This window comes from Nicotiana tomentosiformis, chromosome 5 (assembly GCF_000390325.3).
Source record: "Nicotiana tomentosiformis chromosome 5, ASM39032v3, whole genome shotgun sequence".
Classification (NCBI taxonomy): Eukaryota; Viridiplantae; Streptophyta; class Magnoliopsida; order Solanales; family Solanaceae; genus Nicotiana; species Nicotiana tomentosiformis.
Genome location: NC_090816.1, coordinates 17,770,714 through 17,782,274, shown reverse-complemented (window position 1 = coordinate 17,782,274; position 11,561 = coordinate 17,770,714). Strand labels below are relative to the sequence as shown.

Here is an 11,561-nt window from a genome sequence, read left to right as displayed (position 1 = left end):
ATGCTAATAGGACCTATGTTATGGTTGATTCTTTTTTCAATTTTAGGCACATGAAAGATTGATGCAACTTGTTTCTTTCAAGTTGTATCCGATAAATGGACTTATTCAACCATCTTGATTAAAATTGTTCAAATCTTTGAAATTGTTAGGAAAAATGTAGAACAAAAGGAAAATGATATTTTTAAAATGACAATTTTGCAATTGATGGATAATTTAAATGTAAACTACGTAGTTGTAAAGAAAAACAGGAGTAGGAAAACAAGTTTAATCTGTATATTATTGCACAAATCTCTTTTTTTTTTCTGTGATATAGCTTGTCCAAACAATTTTAATATATGCTACGATTTTATTCCTTTAATATTTCGCTTTTTTTTTAAAATCCAAACTACCAATAACTATTCTTTAATCTCATGGTTTGATTTCAATTAGGTAAAAGGGCTTTCCCAACCAAAGTTGGACCGAGTTTCACGTAGATATTAGTACACATTTCACCCCCTCCCATTTGTTTGCATATAGCATTTGTTGCAAAACATCCAACTTTGGTACCATTAGTTATGAAAATTGAACATCATGAACTTGAGGGGAGATATTGCTAGCTTGCTCATATTTGTTTTCCTATTAAATGAATTTACAAAGAAGGCAAAAATTAGAAATGTTTTGGTTTACATTTAAGGGCAAAGGACGGTATAAATTAAATTTTAGTAACATAAAAACCTTAACCACTAAAAAAGAGTCCAATTCAATTAGCAAGTAAAGAAAGCCATTCAATTTATAATCCACGGACTAAAACCCAACTTTTAGGTTAAATATCTGTATGATAAAAGTCTGCTTTGGGCCTTTGGCTAATGTAGCTTAACTTTCAGCTAACTAAGGGCGACCAGGCAAATGACTCTTTTTGCTAAAAAGTTTGGCACATACGACCAGACTTACAATATTTTAATATAACAACCATTCACTATAAAAGTCATATTTTTCTCAGAACGGACTTTTATATTATGTTATAAAATATATCCTCTATAATAACACTTTACTATAATAACAAAAAAATATCGAAACAAATAAGGCTGTTATAAAAAAGTTTAACTGTACATAGTTCAAGCGCTCGAGCCCCTTAAATGTCTCAATTAATACAAAGAGCCATCACGATATCTATTCCATGTGATTATGATAATGTTGAAATACTTTTAAAGTATAATGAGTTACGACTCAATCTATATATAGAGAGAGCAATAAATTTTTTATGAACGTTAGGTATTATGTCCCTTCTTAATATATTCACCTTTTAGGATTTTAATTTATAAGGTAGGAGGAGTCAATGTCAAACTTCCTGCCTCAAGGGCAAATCAAAAACAACAAAGCGACCTTCCATGTCTCTTACGTATATGATATATCTATTTAATTTTGTTTATTTTATAGTACCAAATTAAATTAGATTTAGCTTTACATTTGGTATTATACAAATATTATTAGAACTCTTGTTTGCCAAATGCCAATGAGTAGAGTAGAAACAAAATATTTCTTTAATAATGAATTGCTGGAAAGCAAAAATAGGAAGGACGTATAAGTTGAAAATACAGAAAAAAGGCCAAAACTACCTATGAATTATCGGTTTTGGTCTATAAATACCTTTCGCTCACCTATTTTGTTGTATTTGTCCCATAACATTAACTTTCTGGCCCACTTATGTTAATAAAAATTATAATTATTTATTATGAGGCTATTTCTTATTGGCTCCGTTTAAAATCTCACCCATATCCATTTAATAACTCATCCACGACCAAAAATTTTAGCCCGATCGAAAAATAGTTTTACCCAGCTAAACGCACATAAAGAATGAAAAAACATGGAAAAATGACGATGACTGCTGAAAATAATATATGAAAAGTAATAGCAATAGTAGAGTTTGATTAATTGGTTTTACTTGATTACCTTTTTGTAAAGCAGTGGCACAAATTTCACACTGCTGATAAACAAAATGTGCAAGTGATTTTCTTCCAAGAATTTATAATGTTCTTTCTCTCCATTGGATTCGATGTTTACTGTTCTTTTTATATATTCTGATTATAGAATGTAGGATATCAATCCTTTCAAAATGTTATTTGGGTTTTCATCAGGGAACAAACTAAAGGTGGTTTTGAGCGCACATATTGATTTAGAAATAAAAGGACTAAGTTTTTCTATACTAACTTCTGGGCATATAATCGTGCTGCAATTAAATTCCGAGGAATTGATGCAGATATCAAATTTACCCTTGTTATTAAAATGAATAATAATGAAAAGAGGATATCAAAATTAATATGGAATATAGGCATCTTATTTCTATAAATGATTCCGCTATAAGTTATTTCACGTTAAATTTGATACACAAAATATCGGAAATTACAACATAAACTGTACTGATATTACTTATACCACAACCAATATGCCAAGTAAACACAGCATAAAATAATGAAGAATTAACCCAAATTCATTCACCTCTCTTCCTATTACATCGGACCGGCAACAAAGGGTGGAATACTTTGTTCATTTCTAAAGAAATTTGAAAGATCCACCTTATTTTTCACTTGAATCAATCTATCAAAGTTATTTTTAAAATACTTAATCCCCCAAACTTTAGCTTGTATTATCGTTCATGTTATTGATTCCAATATCAAGATCCCTATAATTCACATAAGCAGCTCTCGGAAACTTAGAAACTAAAGGAGCCATATATTCATAAAGCCTTCTTATCCAACTTATGTGCTTTTCTGCTTCTTCTTTTACTTTTTCAACCCAACCTACACTGTATTGAATTTCGCATAAATTTCCAGCTCTATGTGGGAATGGAAGTTTCTCTGAAATCTCATCTTGGTTGACTAAGTCAAATATCCCTTCTAGTTCTCTTTCTGAGATTGGCTTTTGCATACAGTCTGATTTTACCTTAAAATAATGGGCTGAAGGACGACCTCTATTTATTAGAACATTAAGAGATTCTCCTCTTGAGAACCCTCCAAAATATAAAGTAGACTCAATCCAGCTCATCTCAATACAATCTTCTCTTGTTAATCCTAATTCAGGGAAGCTTTCTTGCATTATAACAAGTAATTGGTCGATTCCACCTAAGAATATGGAGTTGAATGAAGCTATGACGACGTTCTTTTTGTCTTTGCGGATTAAAATTTTAATGAATAGATCTTGATGGAGCTTTGGTAAGGTATATTGCCATTTGTGCACTAGTTTTATGGCATTTTGTTCTTACAAGGTTTTGTCAATAGTGAAGACTGTTACCTTATCAGGAACGTCAACCAATTTGATTTTCCATGCAAGAACAAGTCCAAAGGTATTGCCTTCACCTCCTCTTATAGCCCAAAAGAGATCTTCCCCCATTGACTATCAAGAATTTTTCCATTCGCGTCTATTAAGCGTGCATCTATAACATTATATGCTGCGAGACTAGGGCTGCTTATCGGGCGGATTGGGCGGTTAATTACTCTTAACGGTTTGGCTTAACGGTTATCGGCTTTTAAATGTATTAATCCGCTAGCCACCCGATAAGATATCGGGCGGATTGGTATCGGTTTAGCTCTTATCGGGCAGTTATCGGGCGGTTTATCGGCCTAATTAAATCTATATTGCGTGCATTAATTATTTGTTGACCGCCTAGCATACAAATTCATAATAGGAAATTACACATTGAGTCCCGACAAACATGTCTGCTAACGCCTACATAAGAATGATGTAGTATGTCATGTGTTGTAGAGTGAAAAAAATAGAACACATTGTAGGCTAGATTACATTCCAAAGCGACTACATATGAGTCCAGACATACATGTATGTTAACGCCTACCATTAAATCCCAAAGCAGACTACATTACATGAGTCCAGACATACATATGTTTGTTAACGCCTAGCATACAAATTCAGAATAGGAAATTTCAGTCTATATTCAAAGTGAGTCCAGGATACATATTTCAAAATAATTAATCCATAAGTGAGCAGAATACACAGAAATGTTTGGCCTGCAGCTAACACCTAACAGAGCTTGAATTTATGCAGCTTCAAAGTTCAAACAACAACTTCAAATTTCTAACTTAAACTCTCAACCAGGCATTTCACGCTATATCATTAACCATACAAATAACACCGAGCAAAAGGTAGTTATGTATAGAAATAGGGATGGATTATAAGTAGTAAATAATTTACAGGAAACACTGATGCTCTATTTACCCAGAACATAATTCAAGACAGTACTATCGTCAATATTGTGGGATAAAAGTTGTGGCAACAATACTGTTGTTCTTCTATTAAACATAGACAGCAAGCATTAGTTTTAAAAAACAAAAGCAGAGGTGAACCATAGACAACAGCTTAAACAATCTTATAGTAGGGTGGGAGAATAAGCTAAGCAAATAGCTGAAAGAAGTGGAAGAGTTTTTGATATATATATATTCTTAACGGGTTAACGGATTATCCGTTAAGAAAATTGAATAATCCGCCCCCAAACCGATAAGTCGTTAATAAAAAAATTTCAATCCGTTCCCCGTCCGTTAAACCGTTGACCCGATACCAATAAGCCATTAAGCTTCGATTTCGATTCGGTTTTCGGTTTCGATTCGATTTTGAACACCCCCGTGCGAGACCATATTTTCTAATCATAACCCCAGTCCCACCTCCACTAAAATGACCACCTACACCAACGGTTGGATACACCCCTGCGGGAAACCCTAGGGTTTTACTTTTCTCAGCAAATTTATAATAAAGTTCGCCAATACTGGATCCAGTATCAACCCAAGCAATTTTCTCATCAACATTGATAGTGATGTTTCTAAAGTTGATGAGATCAATTAAGACGAATGGAACATCGGATACATAAGAAAGGCCTTCATTATCATGCCCTCCACTTCGAACCCTAATGTGCATGCTAGTTTCCTTAGCACAAAGTATGACTTGTCGGATTTCAGATTCACTTATTGGGGTCACAATTACAAGAGGTTTAGGGGCTTTCGTCGAATTGAATCTTAGGTTCAATTATTCTTAATATTTAACTAATTAATATTGCATATGAACTAAAGATGTAGATGAAAGTGAAGATGTTAAGACAACCTTATCACAAGCGGATTCAAATATGTTTGATGAATATGATGTGTTGGATATCCCATAAGCGTCATGGACGTTCTCTTGAATAGTTTGTTTTGGGTTTTGACTTTTAGTGAATGAAATATAGTCTTGTCTTTTACTTTTTTAGTGTTTATTGTGATATATTGGAACAATATAAAAAGTTATTAAGTTTTGCGAAATTTTTCCAATAATATATTTTGTAACTTTTAAATATTTATCTTTTTTTGGTTAGAACTTAAAGAAAAAATATAAAATTATATTTTAAAAAATGATGGGGCGGCCCGTGGGGGCCATGGCCTACATAGGGCTGGGGTGGGCTGACCATTATAAGGCTCATCAAAATGGTGGGCTAGCCCTGCCCAGCCTATCAATTGCTAAAGCCCACATGGACTGGGCTGAACTAACCCGGCCCGACCCATATTGACAGCTCTACTAATATAGCTTAAAGATACAATTTTAATAGTATATGCTAAGATTTTATTCATCTAATTTTTCCCTTTGTTTTTTGTTTAATACAAACTGCGTGCCAATAACTATTTAGTCTCAGGCTTTTAATTTTGGTAAAAATGCTTTGCCAACCAAAGTTTCATGTAGATATTAGAACACCTTATTTTCCCCATCCCATTCGGATGCAAATAGCATTTGTTGCAAAACATCCAACTTTGGCACCATTAGTTATGAAAACTGAACGTCATCAACTTGAGGAGAGATATTGCTGGCTTACTCATATTTGTTTTTCCTATTTAAATAAATTCCGAAGAAAGCAAAAAATCAGAAATGTTGTGGTGTACAATTAATGACCTTTTTAGTGTAACTTTTTATCCTACCGGACATAGAGTTAAAAGCAAAGAACGAAAAAAATTAAATTTATCAAGAGTTACGGTTCTAAAAATATTGTATTACTTTCAAAGACAAAAATATTGATATTTGAAGTTAGTTCACTTCATAATTTATACATGATTGGATACTCCTTAGCACTGCCTAAACCCAAAGTAATACAAAGATTACAGTTAGTGATACCATAGTTTATCATGAATCCAAGAGAAAAGCAATGACATAAAAAAAATCACGTACTCTTCCTTGTACATTAAACGAAACAATATGGATGAGAGAATTATATAACTACGTATGAGATTTAGATGTATTTGTTCTTTTTGTCGCGTAAGGCAGTCCGATGCACGAATCATTCCATATTCACAGATGAACAAGTCCTTGTTGTTGCATAAGCAAAATGAAAAACTTGGTAGTTAATTGGGTTGTTCTGATTGAGTAGGACTCTTAGTTTTCGAGTAAACTTATTAATGACCTATTTCGCATGTCAAAGTTGTGACTTGAATCTGTTGAGGTTTTATTTTTAAGATGTAATATTCTTAAAATGAGGGTGAATGGGAAATGGAGGGAAAATAAAATTTTGAGTAAAATTTTAAGTTTCCCCCTCTTAACAATGAGACATTGTCCCATATTGGAAGTGGAAGACATTTTTGGTGGGTATATATATAATTGCTCTTCTTGTAGCTCTTAAAGAGTTAAGAAGAAAGCAAGCCTCGCGCCGTCGTCGTCGTCGCTCGCTCGGCTCGGCTTCGGCTACGGCTACGGCTACGGCTACGGCTACGGCTTCGGCTTCGGCTTCGGCTTCGGCTTCGGCTTTGCCAATCCAAACATGTAATGCTTGCTCCACCATGAAGGGTGGACGTTTGGTCTTGCACTCCTTCTTGGCTGCTATATATATGAGCAGCAAATGTTGAAGAAAGAAACTCAACTCAACATACAATTCGCTCAATAAATTGGCTATACATTGCACTCCTTCCTCTCAGAACTTTCATACGTTTTTCTGAGTATATACTCCTTCGTTCTGCATTGTTTTTAACTTCAAACAAAGCAACTGTAAGTGTGATTTGCTACCGAACTTTGTGTTCGCCGAAACACTGGGGTTTGAAGTACCGCTACACCAGTGTGTTATTCGTTCTATCCTGGGAGGAAATAATCCATTACCTTGGGTACTAGGAGGGGATTAAATTCCTTAAGGAAACACTGTGAATTCAGTGGGCTCGAATTTATTATTATTGTTTCATTACGTTAACTTATATTTTGCAGAATTAATATTTATAAATACAGCAATATTGACCGGGAATAACAATCTTAAGGAATTTAATATTTATTTTTGTACTTGTATTATTCTTATTATTCTGCAAACTAAAACCTTTGTGGTTTGTGTACTCCCGTTTTGGAGAGTTAAGCCTTCGTGGCGTTTTGTTGGATATTAAAATCTACGTGATTTTTACTCCAGTTTGAAAACGTGTATTAAACGTTTGTTTGTGTCATTCTTTTACAGAAAAGATGATGACTGAAAACGAAAACCAAGCTGTTCCGATGGCGACTGCCAACGCAACGACAAGCCGAACACCGGCGTTGGCACCGGCAGAAAAACCCGGAAAATTTTCCGGGATTGATTTCAAACGCTGGCAGCAGAAGATGTTCTTCTACTTAACTACGTTATGTCTACAGAAGTTCATCAAGGAAGATGTTCCTGATCTGCCGGATAAAACTCCAGATAATGAACGCTTTCTCGTGATTGAAGCGTGGAAGCATTCTGATTTTTTATGCAAGAATTATATTCTTAGCGGACTGGATGATAATCTGTATAATGTATACAGTAGCATGGAGACATCCAAAGAATTGTGGAATGCGCTTGAAAAGAAATATAAGACTGAAGATGCCGGGATGAAGAAATTCGTTGCCGCAAAATTTCTGGACTACAAAATGATAGATAGCAAGTCTGTTATTACTCAAGTCCAGGAATTGCAAGTGATTATTCATGATCTACTTGCTGAAGGTCTTGTAATCAACGAAGCATTCCAAGTAGCAGCAATGATTGAGAAGTTGCCTCCGTTGTGGAAGGACTTCAAAAATTATTTGAAACACAAACGAAAGGAAATGTCCCTTGAAGATCTCATTGTTCGGTTGAGAATCGAAGAGGACAATAAAGCTGCTGAAAGGAGAGGCCGTGGAAATTCAACAATAATGGGAGCAAATATTGTTGAAGCTAACAAAAAGAGGAAGAAGGCTTCTGGTCCGAAATACAACCCAAGCAAGAAGCGGTTCAGTGGAAACTGCTACAACTGTGGGAAAACCGGACACAAATCTACGGAGTGTCATGCTCCGAAGAAAGACAAGAAAAGGGGTCAAGCAAACATGGTAGTAAACCATGATGATGTTGATAACTTGTGTGCCATGCTCTCTGAATGTAACTTGGTGGGAAATCCTAAACTGTGGTGATTTGATTCAGGAGCCACTCGCCATGTTTGTGCAGTTAGAGAGGCTTTTGCTACCTATGCTCTTGCTGAACCCGGAGAGACAGTTTATATGGGAAATGCTTCAACAGCAAAAGTTGAAAGATATGGGAAGGTATTTCTAAAAATGACTTCTGGCAAGGTCATGACTTTGAACAATGTCCTTCATGTTCCCGAAATGAGAAAGAATTTAGTCTCTACTGGACTTCTTGTTAAGCACGGTTTTAAGTGCGTTTTTGTATCCAACAAGGTTGTAATTAGTAAGAATGGAATATTTGTGGGAAAAGGTTACCTCACCGAGGGCCTTTTCAATCTAAATGTAATGGTTGTTGAAAATAATAATAATATTTCAGCTTCTTCTTACTTACTTGAGTCAAATGATTTATGGCATGTACGTTTGGGTCATGTCAATTATAAAACCTTGCGGAAAATGATTAACTTGGAAGTACTGCCCAAGTTTGAATGCGAAAAATCAAAATGTCAAATATGTGTGGAATGTAAGTATGTTAAACATCCTTATAAGTCAGTTGAAAGGAATTCAAATCCTTTAGACTTAATTCACACAGATATTTGTGACATGAAGTCAATACCATCTCGCGGTGGAAAGAAGTATTTCATAACTTTTATTGACGATGGTACTCGATATTGCTATGTTTACTTACTGAATAGTAAAGATGAAGCAATAGACGCATTCAGGCAATACAAAAATGAAGTTGAAACGCAACTTAACAAGAAAGTAAAAATGATAAGAAGTGATAGGGGTGGTGAATATGAATCTCCTTTTGAAGAAATATGTTTAGAATATGGAATTATTCATCAAACAACAGCTCCTTACACGCCCCAATCTAATGGGATTGCGGAAAGAAAGAATCGCACATTAAAGGAGATGATGAATGCGTTGTTGATAAGTTCTGGTTTGCCACAGAACTTGTGGGGGGAAGCCATTCTTACGGCTAATCGAATATTAAATCGAGTGCCCCATAGCAAAACACAATCCATTCCTTATGAACAATGGAAAGGAAGGAAGCCCAACTTGAATTATTTTAAAGTGTGGGGGTGTTTGGCAAAAGTGCAAGTTCCTAAACCCAAAAGGGTAAAGATAGGACCGAAAACCGTTGATTGTGTTTTCATAGGATATGCGACAAATAGTAAAGCATTATCGATTTCTGGTTCATAAATCAGAAAATTCCGACATTCATAATAATACGGTTATAGAATCAGATAATGCTGAGTTTTTTGAAAATATATATCCGTATAAAAAGGAATGTGAGTCGTTTGGTGAAGGATCTAAACGACCTCGGGAAGAAACAAAAGAAAGTACATGTAATCAGGAGAATCCAAGACGTAGTAAACGTCAAAGAACGTCTACTTCATTTGGACCAGATTTTGTGACTTTCTTATTGGAGAATGAGCCTCAAACATTTAAAGAAGCTATGACTTCTTCGGAATCATTGTTTTGGAAAGAGGCAGTCAATAGTGAAATAGAATCCATATTGAACAACCATACATGGGAATTGGTTGATCTTCCTCCTGGAAATAAACCTTTGGGTTCTAAATGGATTTTTAAGAGAAAAATCAAAGATGATGGCACTATTGATAAATTCAAGGCAAGGCTCGTAGTCAAAGGGTATAGACAACGAGAAGGTCTAGACTACTTTGATACATACTCTCCAGTTACAAGAATTACGTCCATACGGATGTTAGTAGCATTAGCTGCAGTGTATGGTCTTGAAATTCATCAAATGGATGTTAAGACGGCCTTCTTAAATGGAGAGTTGGAGGAAGAAATTTACATGGAACAACCTGAAGGGTTTGTGGTTCCAGGTAAAGAAAAGAAGGTATGTAGACTTGTTAAGTCTCTTTACGGACTAAAACAAGCACCCAAACAATGGCATGCGAAATTTGACCAAACAATGTTGTCAAATGGTTTTAAGATAAATGAATGTGATAAATGCGTGTACATTAAAAATGTTCCAAATCACATAGTCATTGTTTGCCTATATGTGGATGATATGTTGATAATGAGTAATGACATTGCCAACATAAATGCTACTAAGCGTATGCTCAATAGCAAGTTTGATATGAAAGACTTGGGAGTTGCTGATTTAATTCTGGGAATTAAGATCAATAAAACTCCTCAAGGTCTGGCATTGTCACAATCTCATTATATTAAGACAGTACTTGAAAAATTCAAGCACTTGGGCTTTAAAGTTGCAAAGACTCCAATTGACGTGAATCTTGCATTAGCAAAGAACAAAGGCCAAAGCATATCACAATTGGATTATGCTCGTGTATTGGGATGCTTAATGTATATCATGAATTGTACACGACCAGACATAGCTTGTGCTATAAGTAAACTGAGTCGATATACGAGCAATCCAGGCCAATCTCATTGGATGGCAATGAAACGAGTTTTGGGATATTTAGAACATACCCAGAACTTTGAATTGCACTACAGTAATTTTCCTGCGGTGATTGAGGGATACTGTGATGCAAATTGGATCACCGGTTCAACTGATTCTAAGTCCACGAGTGGATATGTATTCACTATTGGTGGAGGAGCGGTATCTTGGAAGTCGTCCAAACAAACATGTATTGCCCGCTCTACAATGGAGGCTGAATTCATAGCCTTAGATAAAGCCGGTGAAGAAGCTGAATGGCTCCGGAATTTCTTGGAAGACATTCCATTTTGGCCCAAACCGTTGGCACCAATATGCATACATTGTGATAGTCAAGCGGCAATTGGAAGGGCTGGGAGCGTCATGTATAACGGTAAATCTCGTCATATACGACGAAGACATAAAACCGTTAGGCAATTACTCTCTAGAGGAATTATCACAATTGACTATGTAAAGTCAAGTGATAATGTGTCGGATCCACTTACAAAAGGCCTAACTAGAGAGGTAGTTGAGAAATTATCAAGGGGAATGGGGCTATGGCCGAGAACAAGTCATTGTGGCGGTAACTCTACCTAGAAGACTGGAGATCCCAAGATCTAGGTTCAAAGAGATCAAACAAAGTCATTAATGACGGTTCAACATTGTCAAATAAAATTTTAGTCCATTCTCGTGATGAGACAATGTTCAGTACCAAGGATAAAGCATTAAGGCTTTTTAATGATTTCTAAATTTGATACGGGGTATATCAAATAGTGTATCTACAGGATGACACGTT

At 35.4% G+C, this 11,561-nt stretch overlaps 1 pseudogene; it reads right to left on the bottom strand.

Moving 5' to 3' along the window:
* Nucleotides 1–2,417: 2,417 nt before the first annotated feature.
* Nucleotides 2,418–5,001, bottom strand: LOC104103382 (berberine bridge enzyme-like 26; annotated as a pseudogene).
* Nucleotides 5,002–11,561: the final 6,560 nt, after the last annotated feature.